General features: G+C 45.6%; 1 pseudogene; it reads right to left on the reverse strand.

The window, feature by feature from the left end:
- Positions 1-449: 449 nt before the first annotated feature.
- LOC101643569 lies at positions 450-779 on the reverse strand (annotated as a pseudogene).
- Between the last annotated feature and the right edge of the window lie 7,346 nt (positions 780-8,125).

Here is an 8,125-nt window from a genome sequence, read left to right on the forward strand (position 1 = left end):
CCAGTAAGGTGGAATGAGGGTGTTCAGAAGATGGGGTGTGGACCCCTTTAAGGCCAGGGGAGCCCACCAGGTCCCTTTGTGGGGTGCCAGAGGGGCAAGTGGGAGCAGGTGGGTCTAGACAACAATGTTCACCCACCCTTGAGGACAGGGAGGCAGCAGGTACTGGGGGTAGGGGGAGCGCAGCTAAGTGGGCCATTAGCCTTGTCGGGGAGGGCAAGTGTATGTGCAGGTGGGGGTCGCTGGGAACTGAGCCAAAGGAAAACTTGCTTGCCCACTGGGCCCAGGAAGGGGCCTCCAGAAGCTGGTGTGCTGTGTAGTGTGGCTGTGGGGTGTGCCCGGGAGGGGTTGCCGATGCGTGGGCCCAGGGGACAGGGGTGTGGGAGTGGAGTGAAGCTGTCCAGTCCCGGAAAAGGCTCCTTGGGGTCCAGACAGGCTGCATGGGTGGGTGGTCACTGCTCTTCCTCAGAGGACTCCTGCGACATGCCCTCTTCCTCCTCCTTCTCCATCTTTTTGGGTCTGCCTTGCAGCTTCCTCCCAGGAGCTGTGCTGGTGGTTTTCCGGATCTTGGCAGCACCCTTGTTTTTGCTCCCCTTCGGTCGGCCCCGGGGTCTCTTGGGTGCTGGCACTTCGCTGGGCTCTTTCGGAGGCTGCTTGCGTGGCCTGCCCCGGCCTCATTTCTCAGTGCCGTCCTTCTCCTGCTTGGAGGCCAAGGGCTGGCTGGATTTTGAGCTCGATTCGCTCATCTTCTCTTCTCTAGGTAGCAGATGGAACAATGGCCGGATGCGCGAGCTCGACCGCTGGCCTGTGGTACTTTTGCGTTCGAGGCTGCCGTGAGTGAAGGTGCCGGGCGCCGGGGACCGGCCTGGCCGCGCCGCTGCCGCCGGGAGCAAATGCGGATGCCTTCTTGGAGCCACGCCAGAGCCAGAAATAGCCCCGGCTCGGAGTCCCAATTAGAGGACCAGTATATTCTTAGAAGCACAGATCCTGTTGTTGTTTAATGCCTTCGAGTGTGTTCGCTCATCGCAACTCTTTGCACAAAGCAATGAAACCTTGCCCCATCCTGTGCCATCCTCACAGTGGTTCTTTTGCTTGCTCTCATTGTTGCAGCCATTGTGCTAATCTAACATTTGTGGGGCTGCCTCTCTTTGCTGCGCCTCTACTGTACCAAGATATGTGTCTTCCTCTAGGGCAGTGCTTCTCAAATTAAGTAATGTCACGACCCTTTCATACAGTTCCTCACGTAGTGGTGAGCACCCAATTATAAAATTATTTCCATTGCTACTTAGTAACTGTAATTTTGCTACAGTTATGAATCGGGCCACACCTGTGAAAGGGTCATTCGACCCAGCAAAGGGGTTGAGACCCACATTTTGAGAACCTCTGCTCTAAACTAAGAGGAGATTCTCTTAAGATCAACTTCACCATATTGTTAGAAGCACAAGTCCTCTAGTTATTGTTGTTAGGTGCCATCGAGTAGGTTTCAGCTCACGGCACATCTATGCATAATATAATGAAATGCTGCCACACACTGTGCCATCCCACAGTGGTCCTATGCTTGTGATCTTTGTTGCAGCCACTGTGCTAATCCATCTTTTTGCGGGCTCATCTTGATTGCTGCCCTCCCACTCTACCAAGATTTCTGTGTTCCTCTTGGGCAGTGGTTCTCAAACTTCCTAATGCCACTGACCTTTCATACCATTCCTCATGTAGTGGGGACCGCCCAATGATAACATTATTTTCATTACAGTGAACCCTCGTTTATCGCGGTTAATCGGTTCTAGACCCTACCGTGATAAATGAAATTCCACGAAGTAGGATTCTTGGCCTTGTAGATAAGGGCCGGCTTGAGCAAAAATCCCTCAGCATTTCCACAAATAACGAGAGTGACTCGATCCTTATAAGCCTTGAAGCCACGGACCTTGGTTTCATCCTTAAAAATAAATGTTCTGGAAGGCATTCTTTTCCAGAACAGTCCTGTTTCGTCCATATTGAACACCTGCTCAGGATGATACTTGCCCTCCTCAAGGATCTTCTGGAAAGTATTGTTCATGTAGTCCTTTGCTGCAGGCTGGTCAGCTGAGGCAGCTTCTCCGTGAAGAACGACACTCTGCAGTTGATACCTCTTCTGGAACTTTTCGAACCAACCCTTGCTCGCTGTAAAATCCACGAATGTTGCAGAAGAGGATTCTGGTTGAGGTTTGTCTGCTGTAAAACGCTGATAGAGCTGTCTTGCCTTCTCCCGGATGACTATCGAATCCAACGGAATGTTTTTCTTGCACCTGTCATTGATCCAAACAGCTAGGACAGACTCCGTTTTTACTATGAACTTATTACGACTTGTCACGATGCGCTTTGCTTCCTTGTTGAAAGTGAAAGTAGCCGTAGCACGGATGTTTTTTTCCTTTTTACGGATGGAGCGAAAGGAAGACTCATTCAAGTCGAAATGGCGTGCAACCTCCACGATTTTCTTGCCATCTTTGATCATGTCCAAAAGTTTTACCTTTTCCTGGATGATGAGCATCTTCCTCTGGCGCTTATTTTTATTGTCAGAAGGCTTAGAAGAAGCAGCTCATTTAGGAGCCATCATAGGGCTTAGATAAAATTTCTTAAAAATCTCAAACAATTACAGTACACTGTACAAAAGCAAAAATGCATCTGATACATAGCTCCGATACGTAGCGATGCAGACAGAAGTGTGTACAGTATGAGCCAATCAGTGGCAGTAATGACAGAGCATGCGCTGTTACGCAAAAACCGCGATAGAGTGTAGCCGCAGAAGTCGAAGCACGAAGTGGCGAGGGTTCACTGTATACTTCATAACTCTAATGTTTCTATTATTATGAACGGGCCACCTCAGTGAAAGTGTCCTTCGTTCCCCCAAAGGGGTCGTGAACCATAGGTTGACAACCAGTGCTCTAAACTAATAAGAGTTTCTCTTAAGGTCTACTTCAGCACATTGTTAGAAGCACAAGTGTTGTATTCTTGTTAGGTGCTGTCGAGTGGGTTTTGACACAAAGCAACTCTAAGTACAATATACTAAAACGCTAGCCCGTCTAGTGCCATCTTCACAGTGGTTCTTTGACTTGAGTTCATCGTTGCAGGCACTGTGCTGTTCTATCTTGTTGGAGGCTGACTCTATTTTGCTGGCCTATTTCTGTATCCAGATTTGTGTCTTCCTTTAGGGCAGTGGTTCTCAACCTTCCTAATGCCACAGCCCTTTCATTCAGTTCCTCTCCAGCCTTGACACCCAAAGCATCAAATTATTTTCGTTGCCCTTTCATAGCTGTAATTTTGCTACTATTATATATCAGGCCATACCAGTGAGAGGGTCGTTCGACCCCACAATGTGGTCATGACCCACAGGTTGAGAACCTCTGCTCTGAATTAAGAGGAGGTTCTCTTAAAATATAGTTCCGCATATTGTTGCACGCACAGGTCCTGTCGTTATTGTTGTTAACGTGCCATTGAGTGGGTTTTGGCTCGTAGAAACTCTTTACACAATATAATGAAAAGCTGCCCCATCCTGTGCAATCCTCACAGGGTTCCTTGCTTGCACTCATTGTTGCAGCAACTGGGCTAATCCATCTCTTTGGGGGCTGCCTTTCATTTACTGCCCTTCTACTCTTCAATGATTTCTGTATTCATCTAGTGCAGTGGTTCTCAAACTTCGTAATTCCCTGGCACTTTCATACCATTCCTCTTGTAGTGGTGACCCCCTCATCCATAAAATTATTTTCTTTCACTATTTCATAAGTGTAATTTTGCTACAGTTATGAATTGGGCCACCCGTGTGAAGGGGCCTTTGACGTCCCAATGGGGTCTCGACCCACAGGTTGAGAACGGCTGCTCTACACTAAGAGGAGTTAATCTTAAGATCTACTTCATATTTCCAGAAGCACTTGTCATGCAGTTATTGTTTTTCGGTTCCGTCAAGTGGGTTTTGGCTCATAGCAACTCTATGCACAATATAATGAAACGCTGCCCCATCCTGTTCCATCCTCACAGTGGTTCTTTGCTTTTGCTCATTGTTGCAGTCACTGTGCTAATTCATCTTTTGTGGGGCTTCCTCTCATTTGCTGCCCTTCTACTTTTACCAAGATTTCTTTTCTTCTTTAAGGTAGTGGTTCTCCACTTCCGAATTCCCTGACCCTTTCATACAGTTCCTCATGTAGTATGAGCCGCCATCCATAAAATTATTTTCGTTGCTATTTCATAACAGTAATTTTGATACTGTTATGAATTGGGCCACCCGTGTGAAGGGGCATTTGACGTCCCAGTGGGGTCTCGACCCACAGGTTGAGAACGGCTGCCCTACACTGAGGAGCTAATCTTAAGATCTACTTCATATTTCTAGAAGCACTTGTCCTTAGTTATTGTTTTTAGGTTCCGTTGAGTCGGTTTTGGCTGATAGCAACTCTGTGCACGATATAATGAAACGCTGCCCTGTCCTGTGCCATCCTCACAGTGGTTCTTTGTTTGTGCTCATTGTTGCAGCCACTCTGCTAATTCATCTTTTTTGGGGCTGCCTATAGTTTGCTGCCCTTCTGGTGTAGCAAGATTTCTTTCTTCCTCTAATGTAGCTGTTGTCAACTTTTCTAATGCCAGGACCTTTCATACACTTCCTCATGTAGTCGTGACCCCTATCCATAAAATTATTTTCGTTACCATTTCATAACACTAATTTTGCTACTGCAATGTATCAGGTTACCCTTGTGAAAGAGTCGTTCGAACCCCCAAGGTGGTCACGACCCACAAGTTGAGAACCGCTGCTCTAAACTAAGAGGAGATTCTGTTAAGGTATAAGTCAGCATATTGTTAGACGCAGAACTCCTCTTATTACTGTTGTTACATGCTGCAAGTGGATTTTGGCTCATAGCATCTCTATGCACAATATAATGAAACGCTGCCCCGTCTTGTGCAATGCTCACGGTGGTTCTTTGTTTTTGCTCATTGTTGCAGCCACTGTGCTAATTCATCTTTTTGGGAGCTGCCTCTCATTTGCTGCCCTTCTACTCTTCCAAGATTTCTATCTTCCTCTAAGGCAGGAGTTATCAACTTTCCTAATGCCACGTCCTTTTCATACCGATCTTCATGTAGTGGTGACCGCCCAATCATAAAATTATTTTTGTTGTACTTCATAACTGAAATTCTGCTATGGCTATGAATGGGGCACCACTGTGAAAAGTTTCTTCGTTCTCCCAAAGGGGTCGTAGACCACAGGTTGAGAACCGCTGCTCTGAACTAATAGAAGTTTCTCTTAAGTTCTACTTCAGCACATTGTTAGAAGCACAACTCCTGTTGTTTTTGTTGTTAGATGCTGTCGAGTTGGTTTTGACTAATAGCAACTCTATGTACAATATAATAAAACGCTGACCTTCCTAGGTCATTCTCCCAGTGGTTTTTTGGCTTTTGCTCATTGATGCAGCCACTGTGCTATTCTATCTTGTTGGCGGTGACTCTATTTTGCTGCACTTTTACTTTATAAAGATTTGTGTCTTCGCTAGGGCAGTGGTTATCAACATTCCTTATGCGACGTACCTTTCATACAGTTCCTCATGTAGTGGTGACACCCCATTCATAAAATTATTTTCCTTCCAATTTCAAAACAGTAATTTTGATACTGTTTTGAATCGGGTCACCCTTGTAAAAACGTCGTTCAAACCCCCAAAGTGGTCACGACCCATAAGTTGAGAACCGCTGCTCTAAACTGAGAGGAGATTCTCTTAAGGTATACGTCAGCATATTGTTAGACACACAAGTCCTGTTGTTATTGTTGTCATGTGCCGCGAGTGGGTTATGGCTCACAGCATCTCTGTGCCCAATATAATGAAACCCTGCCCCATCCTGTACCGTACTGACAGTCGTTCTTTGCTTGCGCTCATTTGTTGTAGCCACTGTGATAATGCATCTTTTTGTGGGCTGCCTCTCCTTTGTGGCCCTTCTACTCTACCACGATTTCTGTCTTCTTCTAGGGCAGTGGTTCTCAACCTTCCATACCGTTCCACATGTAGTGGTAAGAATCTTTCATACGGTTCCTCATGTAGTGGTAACCGCCCTATAATTAAATTATTTTCGTTGTACTTTATAACTCTTATTTTGCTACTATTATGAATGGGCCATGGCGATGAAAGTGTCCTTTGTCACCCCAAAGGGGCCGCGAACTACAGGTTGAGAACCACTGCTCTAAGCGAATAGGAATTTCTCTTAAGGTCTACTTCAGCACATTGTTAGAAGCACAAGTCCTGTTGTCTTATTTTTAGGTGCTGTTGAGTGGGTTTTGACTCCTAGAAACTCTATGTACAACATAAGGAAATGCTGTCCAATCCTTTGCCAGCCTCACAGTGGTTCTTTGCCTTGCGCTCATTGTTGCAGCCACTGTACTAATCCCTTTTGGGGGGTGCTGCCTCTCATTTGCTGCGTTTCTAGTCGACCACGATTTCTATCTTCCTCTAGGGCAGTGGTTCTAAACCTTCCTAATGCCACGACATTTTCATACCAGTTAACTGTAATTTTGCTACCGTTATGAATTGGCCACACATGTGAAAGGGTCATTCATTCCCCCAAAAGGTGTCATGAACCATAGGTTGGGAACTGCTGCTCTAATCTAATAGGACTTTCTCTTGACGTCTACTACAGCACAATGTTAGAAGCACAAATCCTGCTGTTTTGTTGCTATGTGCTGTGGCGTGGGTTTTGACACATAGCAACTGTATGTACAATGTACTGAAACGCTGCCCCATCCTGTGCCATCCTCAGAGTGCTTCTTTGGCTTGTGCTCATTGTTGCAGTCACTGTGCTATTACTTCTTGTTGGGGGCTGACTCTATTTTGCTGCCCTTTTACTGAATGAAGATTTGTGTCTTCCTCTAAGGTGTTGTTACCAACTTTCCTAATGCCACGGCCCTTTCATACCGTTCCTTATGTAGTGGTGATCCCCTATCCATAAAATTATTTTCATTGCTATTTCATAACAGTAATTTTGATACTGTTATGAATTGGGTCACCCATGTGAAAGAGTCTTTCGAACCCCCAAGGTGGTCAATACCCACAAGTTGAGAAAGACTGCTCTTAACTGAGAGGAGATTCTCTTAAGGTATAGATCAGCATATTGTTAGATGCACAAGTCCTGTTGTTATTGTTGTTAGGTGCCGTGAGTGGGTTTTGGCTCATAGCAAGCCTATGCACAATGTAATGAAGCAGTGCCCAATCCTGTGCCATCTTCACAGTGGTTCTTTGCCTTGCGCTCATTGTTGCAGTCACTGTGCTAATCCATTTTGGGGGGTGCTGCCTCTCATTTGCCGCGTTTCTACTCTACCACGATTTCTGTCTTCAACTATGGCTGTGGTTCTCATTCTTCCTAAGACCTCGATATTTTCATACCGTTTCTCATGTAATACTGATCCCCCAAACGTAAAATTATTTTCATTACTACTTCATAACTGTAATTTTGCCACAGTTATGAATTTGGCCACATGTGTGAAAGGGTGTTTCGTTCCCCCAAAGGGGTCATGAACCACAAGTTGGGAACCGCTGCTCTAAACTAATAGGACATTCTCCAGACTTCTAGTACAGCACAATGTTAGAAGCTCAAGTCCTGTTGTTGTGTTGTTAGGTGCTTTTCCGTGGGGTTTGACACATAGCAACTGTATGTACAATGTACTGAAATGCTGCCCTCCTGTGCCATCTTCACATTGGTTCTTTGGCTTGTTCTCATTGTTGCAGCCACTGTGCTATTCTATCTTGTTGGGGACTGACTCTATTTTGCTGCCCCTCTACTGTATCAAGATTTGTGTCTTCATCTAGGGCAGTGATTCTCAACCTTCCTAATGCTACGACTCTTACATACAGTTTCTCAAGTAGTGGTAACCCCCTAGTATAAAATTATTTTCATTTATATTTCATAGCTGTAATTTTGCTACTGTTATGGATTGGGTCAAACCTGTGAGAAGGTCGTCAACCCCCCAATGTGGTCAAGACCCACAGGTTGAGAACCGCTGCTCTGAACTATGAAGATGTAGGGTGATTTCCCACTTCTTCCCCATGGTCTTAGGGAATGGAGAGGGTGAAAACCCTATCCTAACCGGCCTAATGGGTATAAAGAGTGGGACTTCACCCTTAGTTAAAAA

Source organism: Echinops telfairi, unplaced genomic scaffold, assembly GCF_000313985.2.
Source record: "Echinops telfairi isolate 266 unplaced genomic scaffold, ASM31398v2 ScPeMD7_655;HRSCAF=1070, whole genome shotgun sequence".
Taxonomy (NCBI): domain Eukaryota; kingdom Metazoa; phylum Chordata; class Mammalia; order Afrosoricida; family Tenrecidae; genus Echinops; species Echinops telfairi.